This window comes from Ovis aries, chromosome X (assembly GCF_016772045.2).
Source record: "Ovis aries strain OAR_USU_Benz2616 breed Rambouillet chromosome X, ARS-UI_Ramb_v3.0, whole genome shotgun sequence".
NCBI lineage: Eukaryota > Metazoa > Chordata > Mammalia > Artiodactyla > Bovidae > Ovis > Ovis aries.
Window position 1 is genome coordinate 14,760,150 of NC_056080.1, and position 14,947 is coordinate 14,775,096.

At 40.7% G+C, this 14,947-nt stretch overlaps 1 protein-coding gene across 2 annotated transcripts in view; it reads right to left on the reverse strand.

Moving 5' to 3' along the window:
* LOC121818210 (uncharacterized) overlaps window positions 1-14,947 on the reverse strand; it is an 81,705-nt gene that overhangs the window by 33,930 nt on the left and 32,828 nt on the right. For both annotated transcript variants that reach the window (XM_042241854.2, XM_042241853.2), the window contains exon 2: window positions 9,821-9,934. The gene's annotated coding sequence lies outside the window, so the exon portion shown is untranslated. The remainder of the gene's footprint in view (window positions 1-9,820; window positions 9,935-14,947) is intronic.

A 14,947-nucleotide genomic window follows, 5' to 3' on the forward strand; every position in this document is an offset into this window, starting at 1 on the left:
TTTCCTTCTTACCTCTTTTTTTCCCTCCCCTTCTTCCTTTTTTTCAAGCCCACAGCATTAAACATGCATTTTTCAGAGCTTTTCTAATTGCAATGAACAAATGTGTAATGATCCTTACTACCTGGATGGAGTACATGGTAAGCAGCTCAGATTAATCTATAATATCAAAATATTATAGGTTTTCCTGGGCTTCCCTGGTGGCTCAGTGATAAAGAATCTGTCTGCCAATGCAGGAGATGTGGGTTTCATCGCTGTGTGGGGAAGATCCCCTGGAGAAGGAAATGGCAACCCACTCTAATAGTCTTGCCTGGAAAATCCCATGGACAGAGGAGCCTGGTGGACTACATTCCATGAGGTTGCAAAACAGTCAGACATGACTTAGGGACTAAACAACAACAAATAGGTTATCTCAGTGGCATAGAATTGCTCACAGACCACGAGATTCGTCTATAATCTGATTAAGGGTAAACATATCTATGTGAAATGGAGTGCTGATGTCTGTAAAGGGAGTGGGAAGTTAAGGTAGATTGAACTGAAACTTCCCCTCACTCCCTGCCTTCATTATCAGGGTTAGAGGTAGGAAGAATACTGAACTTTAGAGAACTTCACTGTAGTGTCATTCATCATCACTGTCATGGAAAGGTTGCACCCTGAAGTTCAAGATGGGTAAGCACTGAACATAGCACTAGCATGTTAAGGATTAGCTCTAAAGCCATGTTGTTACGGAGGAAATTCCAGCTGAGCTATTTCAGAGGACAAGATGGTTGGATGGCATCACCAACTCCATGGAAATGAACTTGAGCTCTGGGAGATGGTGAAGGACAGGGAAGCCTGGCGTGCTGCAATCCATGGGGTCACAAAGAGTTGGACATGACTGAGCAACTGAATAACAACATGTTGCTATTACTGGGCAATTTTCAAATCATCTTTGGAAGGTGATTAGGGCCCTAGGTGAAGAATGTTGTTCAATTTTTAGGAACCTAACAGGGAAATCATCTGCAGTTTGCCATTTTTTTGCCCACCCCATTCACAGGACCAGAGCTTCCCACACTGTAGTACCAGCTGAAGTGGACAGAAAAGCTCCTCACATCCAGTACACTACTGGGAAGTCTCTGTGGGAGAGGGAGAGGGTGGGATGATTTGGGAGAATGGCATTGAAACATGTATAATATAAGAAACGAATCACCAGTCTAGGTTCGATGCAGGGTGCAGGATGCTTGGGGCTGGTGCACTGGGATGACTTGGAGGGATGGTGTTGGGGGGAGGTGGGAGGAGGGTTTGAGATTGGGAACACATGTACACCCGTGGCGGATTCATGTTGAGGTGTGGCAAAACCAATACAATATTGTAAAGTAAAAATAATAATAATAATAAATTAATTTTTTAAAAGTCCCAAGAAGAGATAGGGGCTTTATTATTCTACAAGGAGGGTTAGCAATCCCCAGGCACGTGCCAGAAAGGAGGCCTTCAATGGAGATGCTCTTAAAGAGAGAAGACTTGAGAGGTAGAACAGCTAGAGAACAAGAGGACATTCATGTACTCCAATGGCTTGGACAGTGAGCACTTTGCCTCTATGTATAATACAAAGGACCGAGCAAGCCTCAGTCACAGTACAGTTCAGTTCAGTCGCTCAGTCATATCTGACTCTTTGCAACCCCATGGACTGCAGCACGCCAGGCCTCCCTGTCCATCACCAACTCCCGGAGTTTACCCAAACTAATGTCCATTGAGTTGGCGATGCCATCCAACTATCTCATCCTCTGTCATCCCCTTCTCCTCCTGCCTTCGATCTTTCCCAGCATCAGGGTCTTTTCAAATGAATCAGTTCTTTGCATCAGGTGGCCAAAATATTGGAGTTTCAGCTTTAGCATCAGTCCTTCCAATGAACACCCAGGACTGGTCTCCTTTAGGATGGACCGGTTGGATCTCCTTGCATTCCAAGGGACTCTCAAGAGTCTTTTCCAACACCACAATTCAAAAGCATCAATTCTTCGGCACTCAGCTTTCTTTATAGTCCAACTCTCACATCCATACATGACTACTGGAAAAACCATAGCCTTGAGTAGCCAGACCTTTGTTGGCAAAGTAATGTCTCTGCTTTTGAATATGCTGTCTAGGTTGGTCATAACTTTTCTTCCAAGGAGCGTCTTTTAATTTCATGGCTGCACTCACCATCTGCAGTGATTTTGGAGCCCAAAAAAATAGTCTGTCACTATTTCCACTGTTTCCCCATCTATTTCATGGACTGGATGCCATGATCTTAGTTTACTGAATGTTGAGCTTTAAGCCAACTTTTTCACTCTCCTCTTTCACTTTCATCAAGAGGCTCTTTAGTTCTTCTTTGCTTTCTGCCATAAGGGTGGTGTCATCTGCATATCTGAGGTTATTGATATTTCTCCTGGCAATCTTGATTCCAGCTTGTGCTTCCTCCAACCCAGCGTTTCTCATGATGTACTGTGCATATAAGTTAACTAAGCAGGGTGACAACATACAGCCTTGACATACTCCTTTACCTATTTGGAACCAGTCTGTTGTTCCATGCCCAGTTCTGACTGTTGCTTCCTGACCTGCATACAGATTTCTCAAGAGGCAGGTCAGGTGGTCTGGTATTCCCATCTCTTGAAGAATTTTCCACAGTTTCTTGTGATCCAGTGACAAACAGTCAGTCCCGTACTTGATCTCAATGCCTCCTCTTCTCACACCATCCCCCAACTTTGTGCACTGGGATCCTTTCCTGAACTACAGAATTAAGAACTGTTCACACCTCCATGGGGGTGCTGGGAGTATTTGTTTTGGTGAAGACAGAAAGAACAGGACCTGGAATGGACAGATGATGATGCTACTCCATAGTCATCTCAGCAAGGGTTCCTCACCACCCTGAGGAATCACAACAAGCCAACTTAGATGGACAGAAGACTGTCTCCTCCACCTCTCTCTTCCCAAGAGAGTAGCTAGATACTCACCCTGCAGAAAAGAAAGCAACACCAGAATCAGTATCATCACCACCAACAAGCACCAGCCAGGTGCATTCCGATCCACAGGAGTCACACATTCCTGATGGCAGGTGCATCTCCATGGTAGAGTAAGAGGCAGCAGGCTTCCTCAGCCTGATCTCACACATGGTGAACACTTGCTCTTTTTTGACCACACAGCTTCCAAGTACACTTCCTTTGGGGGAAGCCCTCTGATGGCAGATCCTCCTACCATGGAGTCTAGAGAAGTGCTGCTCTGTAAAACTGACCCTTTTTCCAGAGATAAATTTTCTCAACAGAGAAAGCACTAAATTGATTTCTATTTGAGCCCAAGTCCTTTGTCTCATCACAAAATAAAAACAGTTCATAACTTGGCACCAGTCTGCAGACTATACTTTGAGAAGCATGGATCTGGGGACATGCATTTCCTCTCTTAGTGTTATGCCAGCTGGGTAGATGCACATGACCTAAATTCTGCAACCAGATGCTCCAACCTGGGTCTTTGCATCTTGAAGGAGAGAAACAAAGATTTGGGGACAGTTGAGAAGCTGCACACAGTGATGTGAGCATTTTCAGAAGACCAGCAGGAGTATCAGCAGTGTGGGTCTGTAGATACTGGCTGCATCAGCTGCTCAGAGTTGGGACAACAGCAACACACTCAACAGATGACAGCATGCCCTGCCACGGCCGCCATTCATAGCCTCTCTTGGTTTCATTCTTCTGAGCCTGGTTCTCCAGCCTGCCCATCATTTCTTATGAACTACCTGAGAACTCCTAATAAACTATTTTTCTGCTTAGGTAGCCAAAAGAGAATTTTGTTGCATACACTCAAGAAACTCGACTAACGAACCCTTTGATATTCCAATCAGATGACTGGTGATACTGGTTTGGATATCAAGGTCATCAAGCAATTTTCTGATTGAAATTTGGCTTCTCCAATGTTAACTAGAAAACTTTGGTTTTCCTGGTAACTATATTCTCCCTGAAAATTGATGACTTGGTATTTAGGTCTTAGATGTCAGGTGATGAGTAGGGATGATGGAAGTCCACTCCAAAGAGAAAGATCGATACTCTGTAAGTTGATAAACTTGGATTTCATATGCTACAATGCTGACGTCCAGACATGTGTTGTGGCAAATCCACCACATATACATCTACAGAAACCCAGTCTGGAGAGCTACCCAGCTCTGCCCAGGGAACCTGGACTGCAGACTTTCAACTCCTACACTACCCTCTGCTACCTGGGGTTCAGTTAACCCTATGACGTTTTTAATGGAGTTACTGAAGAGTAAATCAGACTTATTTAGTCTTCTAAGTCTGAAAGAGACAATAGGCTGAACAGGTTCAAATGAAACTCTTAGTTTGTATTTTGCCAGAAAGGCAAGTTATGAATCTTGAAATAAACTTGTGCACATACATCACATTGGCACAGTTCCCCATTTATCACCCTTAAGCATCCCATACCAAAACCATATGGAAAGAAATCATTATCATAAAGCAATCTGTGAATTTAAAAAATAAATTTCTTTTAAAAAGCAGCAATCTGTGTCTCCATATTGAACTACATCTCCTTAATTTCTGGTTTGATTCTAACTTGTATCACTGAATATTTGCTTGTTGGTTTCATTTTTTAAAACATGAGAAATAATATTATTATTAAAAATAATAATTTTTATTAGTGTATGCAACTGTATGGGGCTATCTATAGTTTTCAGAGAATTTCCTCACCTATTGTCTCAATTCAGTCTTCACAATGATCCCTAGGAGAACTTGCAGCCTTTTTTACAAATGAAAAACCAGACTAGCCAGTCCTGGATCACACAGCTACTAAGGAGCTGAACATGGACACTATCCTGGATTTTTCAAAACCCAACAACCCAACACAGTGGAATTTCCTGCCATTACCTGGAAATCTTCTAACAATTCTATAATGCATAAGCATTGCTTTATCCAAAATATCTGGATGAAGGTACTTTCAAAATATTCAATATTATCCCACCACTGTCAACAAAGGTACTGAACAGATATAAACCAGTGTTGTCATCTTACTTCTAAAAACAATCAAACAATTTTCTACCAGACAAATCTTCAACATACAAATAAGTAAACTTTGGATCCCCAACAATGCTTGTTAAGAAACCAACTCTCAGTATGCTTTTTCCTATCCTGATTCTACAAGACTATCTCTTTACCATCAGGGAAGTATCAGCTATAGAATCACATACAGCACTTTAAAGCTTGCACAGTGCTTTTACATGCATCTTGTTAATTCTTACAAACAGCAGAATGAAGAAACGAGGGCTCAGGGTGAGCCAAGGCCTTTCTCAAAATGACTCCTCTCAGAACTGCCACAGCCAGGACTGGCTCAACTCTAAGTACAGCCACCCTTCACCACACCTACATATAAAGCATGAAAACCATCACATAAACCCCGCTAGGCATGTCCTTTCTTCTCTAAGCAACAAATAGCATGACTTTACTGCCTCATTACATGCATCCTATTTCTCTGAGTCTCCTTTTCTTTACCTCCTCCAAAGTATTAGTGCAAACCTGTTCTGAATAGGTCCTTTTCTTCCTGCTCATTTTACGCACTAGTTATGAAGATTAAATTTTTAAATGTCTGTAAAAGGACTTTTCAACCACGTGCAGCTTGAGTATATATAGGAAAGTGGCGTTACAATAATTACCAGTTACTCAGAAGCCAACAAAAGCAGCTCTCCTTCTTCTTCCTCCCTTTTCCCTCTCCCTATCTCCATCCTAAATAATTCAGAGCAAAAGGAAGTAATTCACTGAATCAACAGCTAACACAGACAGCACAGGACACAAAATGCCAGGAATATAAAAGATCAGTCTCCTGAGGTAACAAACAGCTCTGAGATTGGCCTGAGTTCAGGTCGTGACTGTGGCTGCATAAATTTGGGGAATTTAAAGTTGCGCATAAACATGGGGAACATAAAGTCCCTATGTTCTGCCCTAACTATTTGTGGGATAAGCTAAGTGATGAAAGATAGTAAAATAAATGTAATATGATTAGATATCAATGAAGTATGTTTTACATTGTTATATCATCAAATTTTAACATAATCAAAGTAACTCAGATAAAATATTAGAAAAATAATAAAACATACACTTCTTTAGAGGACAAAACCAGCCTTTATCTATTAAATCAAGTGTTAGCTTTCAAATGTCCCAGAAAGAGAAGATCGGCAAGTTTTCGCTTTGCCAAGGGCAAAACAAGTATGACCATAGAAAGAGAAAGCCCTTCTTGCACACAGATCATGACATTAGTTCAGTTCAGTTGCTCAGCCATGTCTGACTCTTTGGGACCCCAGGGACTGCAGCTTACCAGGCCTCCCTGTCCATCACCAACTCCTGGAGTTTACCCAAACTCATGTCCATGGAGTTGGTGATGCCATCCAACCATCTCATCCTCTGTCGTCCCCTTCTCCTCCTGCCTTCCATCTTGCCCAGCATCAAGGTCTTTTCAAATAAGTCAGTTCTTCCCATCAGGTGGCCAAAATATTGGAGTATCAGCTTCAACATCAGTCCTTCTAATGAATATTCAGGACTGATTTCCTTTAGGATGGACTGGTTGGATCTCCTTGCAGTCCAAGGGACTCTCAAGAGTCTTCTCCAACACCACAGTTCAAAAGCATCAATTCTTCTGTGCTCGGCTTTCTTTATTGCTGGGGTCCAGCCCTGGTAGATCCAGGGTAATTTAAAGCGGGGACGGCGTGGCGAGGAAAAACTTATTTATTTAGAAATATAAAGAGAGATTAGGAAGAAATAGTGTAGTAGGAAAATTTAGTGGAGAAAAGAGGCTGAATAACTTGGTTTATGTGGAGAACTAATAAAGTTCCACGACAAGGAATTTGCACCGTCTACATTAGGCCACCAGTGCCCACTTGAATAGCAGAGGGTGCCCCACCTTAGGCTCCCTCTCTCGTGGGTCTTAAAAGCCAGGGCAAGTAAGTAGACTCAGAGAGCCTCCATGCCCGAGATGGGAATTCAGCCTGAAAATAGAGTAAAGAAGACACAGGGGAAACCAGTCTTTCCAGTGACTGGCCCATCCTCTATTGTCCGGAAAGGCCTTTTATACCTTTTTTTGTAATAGAGATCAATGGATAATACAAAATTATGCAGCATCAGCAGCCCTGACTCTTATCGAGAGCAGGCTTTCTCTCTGCATACCTAGTTGTATACACAAGTCTTAGGTGATTTACATCATCTTGTGGCCAGAAGGCCAATTAGCATTTTACAGCCCTTTTCTGATAAGGGTAATAGTGTTGTTCTTCCCAAAGTCTGGTGCCACTCTCAGAAAGCACTAAACAAAGTTACATTCGTACATAGCAAGGACACAACAATTTATAACAAGGAAAAGGAGTACAGTAATTTATAACAAAGAGAAAATTAATTAACTCAAAAGTCTAGTGTTGCTAACATCAAAACTACTATATTTCTATTTTTGCATCCCATTTACATTGATTAATATCCTCCCAGGTGCCTAAAACATAAAGGATATGGAGGCCTGGCAGCAAAAATTAACTCAACAAACTCTTCACCGAACTAATTCTTAACTCTAAAAGGCTCTATATCTTTAAGATGCTTTAAGATGCATGCCTCTCTCCGTTGGGGGGCTGTAAACAATTCACAAGTTGTAAAAGTCCGGGCAGACCGGTCAGGAAAGTTAGAAAGCCATCAAAAGGTTTTAAGCCGAGACATTCTTTTTATATGCAGGAGACTGTTAACTGGAGCTCTGAGTTAACTCTTTCCAGAGAAAAGGTGGTAATGTCAGAAGAGTATAGTATAGCAGACAGTAAACAGACAGATTTTGGTTTCGGGGTAGATGCTCGGACAGAGGACCCCTTGAGACCTGACTCGCCTTGCCCATCAGGTCTCTCCGCATGACCTTGTCATGGGTGGGATCTCCCGTGCTGGCTCCCGGCACTTTATAGTCCACCTCTCACATCCATACATGACCACAGGAAAAACCATAGCCTTGACTAGACAGAACTTTGTTGGCAAAGTAATGTCTCTGCTTTTTAATATGCTGTCTAGGTTGGTCATAACTTTTCTTCTGAGGAGTGTATTTTAATTTCATGGCTGCATTCACCATCTGCAGTGATTTTGGAGCCCAGAAAAGTAAGTTCTGTCACTGTTTCCATTGTCTCCCCATCTATTTCCCATGAAGTGATGGGACCAGATGCCATGATCTTCGTTTTCTGAATATTGAGCTTTAAGCCAGCTTTCTCACTCTCCTCTTTCACTTTCATCAAGAGGCTCTTTAGTTCTTCTTTGCTTTCTGCCATAAGGGTGGTGTCATTTGCATATCTGAGGTTATTGATGTATCTCCCAGCAGTCTTGATTCCAGCTTGTGTTTCATCCAGTCCAGCGTTTCTCATGATGTTCTCTGCATATAAGTTAAATAAGCAGGGTGACAGTATACAGCCTTGACGTACTCCTTTCCCGATTTGGAACAAGTCTGTTATTCCATGTCCAGTTCTAACTGCTGCTTCCTGACCTGCATATAGATTTCTCAAGAGGCAGGTCATGATCATGATGACATATTCTTTTTCAAATGTTAATTTGTTCCTCAATACAGGCAACTTGCCACACCTTGGATTCAGTTTCAGACCACCACAACAAATCAAATATCTCAATAAACTGAGTCACACCTGTTTTTTGGTTTCCCAATCATGTAAAAGTTATGTTTAAGCTATGCTATAGTCTACTGAGTGTGCAATAGTATGATATCTTAAAAACACTATATTCAATACATATCTCCGTTACAAAATACTTCACTGCTAAAAATGCCAACCATCATCTGGACCTTCAGCTAATTTTAATCTTTTGCTGGTAGAGGGTCTTGCCTTAATGTGGATGGCTGCTGCCTCATCAAGGCAGTGTCTGATGAAGACTGGGATGGCTGTGGCAATTTCTTAAAATAAGACAACAATGAAATTTGCCACCTAGATTGACTCCTCCTTTCATGAACAATTTATCTGCTGGCTGTCTTACGTAGGCGCAGTTCATGGTGCCCCAAACAATTCCAATAGTAACAAAGATCACTGATCACAGATCACCATAACAAATAATAATGAAAATGTTTGAAATATTTCAAGAATTACCAAAATGTAACACAAAGACACAAAGTGAACAAATGCTATTGGAAAAAATGGTGCCAACAGACTTGCTCAACAAAGGATTGCCATAAACCTTCAAATTGTAAAATACATATTATTTGCAAAGTACATTATAACAGGTATGCCTGTACATAGAATAGTGTTAAAAAGACATTATTCTGAGGCTCCCTGGTGGCTCAGGAATAAAGAATTTGCCTGCCATTGCAGGAGACATGGGTCTGATCCCTGGTCCAGGAAGATTCTACATGCCATGGGGAAACTAAGCCCATGAACAACAACTACTGAGCCTGTGCTCTGGAGCCCAGGAACCACAACTACTGAGCCCACACCTAGAGCCTGTGCTCCACAAGAAGAGAAGCCACTGCAATGAGAAGCCCACGCACCACAACAAAAAGAGTAGCCCCCACTTACTGAAAATAGAGAAAGCCCGCATGCAGCAACGAATACCCAGCATAGTCAAAAATAAATAAAAATAAAAATATATTATTCTTATTTAAGACATTACAAAAATGAGGCACATAGCCTAAGAGTGAAGTGGAAAATCAAGGAGAATGGAAATGGGAACAGAGCAGGCAGTAGAGGTTTTCAGGTTTGTCAGCAAGAAAATCCATCAAACAATGCCAAACAGCAGACAAAGCTAGAAGAACTTCCACACCATTGGTGTAGCAGATGCCACCTGCAACCCACCCATATCCCTGTACTTACCACTTCCATGCACACTAATCTGGCTTCCAATGCCCGTGCCTGCAATTCTCTTCCATGGACCTTCTTTGGCTGCCAGAGCCTTTCCAGTGGAGGTGCTGAGGGATTAACATCGCCCTGGGAATAACAAGAGTGAATGAATGAATGAATATGCCAACTCCCATACCTCTCAGGAGGGCTGACACGGAGGTGTGTGTTCTATATTGGTTTCCCAGGATTTCCCCAGTGATACTGCACACAGGTTGACCACAGTTGTAACTAGCATAATCACCCACCCTGTATTTGTTACCTTCTTTTCTCCAGCTCACCTCCCCACTCCCCAGCAGTGTTTCTTACAGTTAACTCACTAATGAACTATTTGCATGGAGTTTTGTTCTCAAAATGATCTTCTTGAGGGGACCGATACTAAGAAAACAGCCTATCCGATGAAACTAGAATGGTGACAAACCTGTATTGGTGTCGTCTAATTCCAATAAATTCATGTAATATAATTCATTCAAGAACTAGTCTGCCAAACATCAACAATGGATCAGCCATAGGTATATATGTTGATGTTTGGCAGAAACCAACACAATACTGTATAGCAATTATGCTTCAATTAAAATTTTAAAAAAAGAACTAGTCTGGAAAAGATTAGTTTCTATATCACCCACTTCCTGAGCTGTACTAGCTAGTGGAAAATCTGCAAAATGTGACCTGTATCTCACCCTCTCTCATCCCTATATTCCAGGCCATGCCCCACTAAGTTATTTCCAGGAATCTCTGAATGTGTCTCATGTATGCTGCAAATAAACCAGTCAGGACCCTGCCACTGAAGCTGGCTCTATCCCCTGCCCAATGCCCTCAGTAAGGGGTCACCATTCCAAAAGAGGCAAGAATATACAATGGAGAGAAGACAGTTTCTTCAGCAAGTGGTGCTGGGAAAGTAGGACAGCCACATGTATATCAACGAAGTTAGAACACACTCTCACACCATACACAAAAATAAACTCAAAATGGCTTAAAGACTTAAGTATAAGACACTATGAAACTCCTGGAAGAAAATATAGGCAAAACGTTCTCTGACATAAACTGTACCAATGTTTTCTTAGATCAGTCTCCCAAGGCAATAGAAATAAAAGCCCAAATAAACAAATGGGAGTTAATCAAACTTAGAAGCTTTTGCACAGCAAAGAAAACCATAAACAAAACAAAAACACAACCTATGGACTGGGAGAAAATATTTGCAAATGATGTAACCAACAAGGGCTTAATTTCCAAAATATAGAAACAGCTCGTACAACTCCACAACAACAACAATACAAAAAACCCATTTGAAAAATGGGCAAAAGACCTAGGGAGACATTCTCAAAGAAGACACACAGATGGCCAATAGGCACAAGAAAAGATGCTCATCATTGCTAATTATTAGAGAAATGCAAATCAAATCTTTTTTTGTACAGTTCTTCTGTGTATTCTTGCCACCACCTCTTCTCAATATCTTCTGCTTCTGTTAGGTCCATACCATTTCTGTCCTTTATTGAGCCCATCTTTGCATGAAATGTTCCCTTGGTATCTAATTTTCTTGAAGAGATCTCTAGCCTTTCCCATTCTATTGTTTTCCTCTATTTCTTTGCATTGATCACCGAGGAAGGCTTTCTTATCTGTCCTTGCTATTCTTTGGAACTCTGCATTCAGATGCTTATATCTTTCCTTTCCTCCTTTGCTTTTCGCTTCTCTTCTTTTTACAGCTATTTGTAAGGCCTCCTCAAACAGCCATTTTGCTTTTTTGCATTTCTTTGTCTAGGGGATGGTCTTGCTCCCTGTCTCCCGTACAATGTCACAAACCAAAAAAGATTGTCATAACCCAGATAATCACGATGGTGTGATCACTCACCTAGAGCCAGGCATCCTGGAATGTGAAGTCAAGTGGGCCTTAGGAAGCATCATTAAGAAAAAGGTAGGGGAGGTGATGGAATTCCAGTTGAGCTATTTTAAATCCTAAAGATGATGCCGTGAAAGTGCTGCACTCAATATATCAGCAAATTTGGAAAACTCAGCAGTGGCCACAAGACTGGAAAAGGTCAGTTTTCATTCCAATCCCAAAGAAAGGCAATGCCAAAGAATGCTCAAACTACCACACATTTTCACTCATCTCACACGCTAGCAAAGTAATGCTAAAAATTCTCCAAGCCAGGCTTCAACAATACGTGAACCATGACCTTCAAGATGTCCAAGCTGCTTTTAGAAAAGGCAGAGGAACCAGAGATCAAATTGCCAACATCCGTCGGATCATGGAAAAAGCAAGAGAGTTCCAGAAAACATCTATTTCTGCTTTATTGACTCTGCCAAAGCCTTTGACTGTGTGGATCACAATAAACTGTGGAAAATTCTTCAAGAGATGGGAATACTAGTCCACCTGACCTGCCTCTTGAGAAATCTGTATGCAGGTCAGGAAGCAACAGTTAGAACTGGACATGGAATAACAGGCTGGTTCCAAATAGGGAAAGTAGTACGTCAAGGCTATATATTGTCACCCTGCTTATTTAACTTACATGCAGAGAACATCATGAGAAACGCTGGACTGGATGAAGCACAAACTGGAATCAAGATTGCTGGGAGAAGTAGAAGGAAAGAAATCTTAAAAATTAGGGCAGAAATAAATGCAAAAGAAACAAAAGAGACCATAGCAAAAATCAACAAAGCCAAAAGCTGGTTCTTTGAAAGGATAAATAAAATTGACAAACCATTAGCCAGACTCATCAAGAAGCAAAGAGAGAAAAATCAAATCAATAAAATTAGAAATGAAAATGGAGAGATCACAACAGACAACACAGAAATACAAAGGATCATAAGAGACTACTATCAGCAGTTGTATGCCAATAAAATGGACAACGTGGAAGAAATGGACAAATTCTTAGAAAAGTACAATTTTCCAAAACTGAACCAGGAAGAAATAGAAAATCTTAACAGACCCATCACAAGCACGGAAATTGATACTGTAATCAGAAATCTTTCAGCAAACAAAAGCCCAGGTCCAGATGGCTTCACAGCTGAATTCTACCAAAAATTTCGAGAAGAGCTAACACCTATCCTACTCAAACTCTTCCAGAAAATTGCAGAGGAAGGTCAACTTCCAAACTCATTCTATGAGGCCACCATCACCCTAATACCAAAACCTGACAAAGATGTCACAAAAAAAGAAAACTACAGGCCAATATCTCTGATGAACATAGATGCAAAAATCCTCAACAAAATTCTAGCAATCAGAATCCAACAACACATTAAAAAGATCATACACCATGACCAAGTGGGCTTTATCCCAGGGATGCAAGGATTCTTCAATATCCGCAAATCAATCAATGTAATTCACCACATTAACAAATTGAAAAATAAAAACCATATGATTATCTCAATAGATGCAGAGAAGGCCTTTGACAAAATTCAACATCCATTTATGATAAAAACTCTCCAGAAAGCAGGAATAGAAGGGACATATCTCAACATAATAAAAGCTATCTATGACAAACCCACAGCAAACATTATCCTCAATGGTGAAAAATTGAAAGCATTTCCCCTAAAGTCAGGAACAAGACAAGGGTGTCCACTTTCACCGCTACTATTCAACATAGTTCTGGAAGTTTTGGCCACAGCAATCAGAGCAGAAAAGGAAATAAAAGGAATCCAAATTGGAAAAGAAGAAGTAAAACTCTCACTGTTTGCAGATGACATGATCCTCTACATGAAACACCCTAAAGACTCCACCAGAAAATTACTAGAGCTAATCAATGAATATAGTAAAGTTGCAGGATATAAAATCAACACTCAGAAATCCCTTGCATTCCTATACACGAATAATGAGAAAGTAGAAAAGAAATTAAGGAAACAATTCCATTCACCATTGCAACGAAAAGAATAAAATACTTAGGAATATATCTACCTAAAGAAACTAAAGACCTATATATAGAAAACTATAAAACACTGATGAAAGAAATCAAAGATGGAGAAATATACCATGTTCATGGATTGGAAGAATCAATATAGTGAAAATGAGTATACTACCCAAAGCAATTTACAAATTCAATGCAATCCCTATCAAGCTACCAGCCACATTTTTCACAGAACTAGAACAAATAATTTCAAGATTTGTATGGAAATACAAAAAACCTCGAATAGCCATAGCAATCTTGAGAAAGAAGAATGGAACTGGAGGAATCAACTTGCCTGACTTCAGGCTCTACTACAAAGCCACAGTCATCAAGACAGTATGGTACTGGCACAAAGACAGACATATAGATCAATGGCACAAAATAGAAAGCCCAGAGATAAATCCACACACATATGGACACCTTATCTTTGACAAAGGAGGCAAGAATATACAATGGAGTAAAGACAATCTCTTTAACAAGTGGTGCTGGGAAAACTGGTCAACCACTTGTAAAAGAATGAAACTAGATCACTTTCTAACACCGCACACAAAAATAAACTCAAAATGGATTAAAGATCTAAATGTAAGATCAGAAACTATAAAACTCCTAGAGGAGAACATAGGCAAAACACTCTCAGACATAAATCACAGCAGGATCCTCTATGATCCACCTCCCAGAATTCTGGAAATTAAAGCAAAAATAAACAAATGGGATCTAATTAAAATTAAAAGCTTCTGCACAACAAAGGAAAATATAAGCAAGGTGAAAAGACAGCCTTCTGAATGGGAGAAAATAATAGCAGATGAAGCAACTGACAAACAACTAATCTCAAAAATATACAAGCAACTTCTGCAGCTCAACTCCAGAAAAATAAACGACCCAATCAAAAAATGGGCCAAAGAACTAAATAGACATTTCTCCAAAGAAGACATACGGATGCCTAACAAACACATGAAAAGATGATCAACATCACTCATTATCAGAGAAATGCAAATCAAAACCACAATGAGGTACCACTTCACACCAGTCAGAATGGCTGCGATCCAAAAATCTGCAAGCAATAAATGCTGGAGAGGGTGTGGAGAAAAGGGAACCCTCCTACACTGTTGGTGGGAATGCAAACTAGTACAGCCACTATGGAGAACAGTGTGGAGATTCCTTAAAAATTGCAAATAGAACTACCTTATGACCCAGCAATCCCACTTCTGGGCATACACACCGA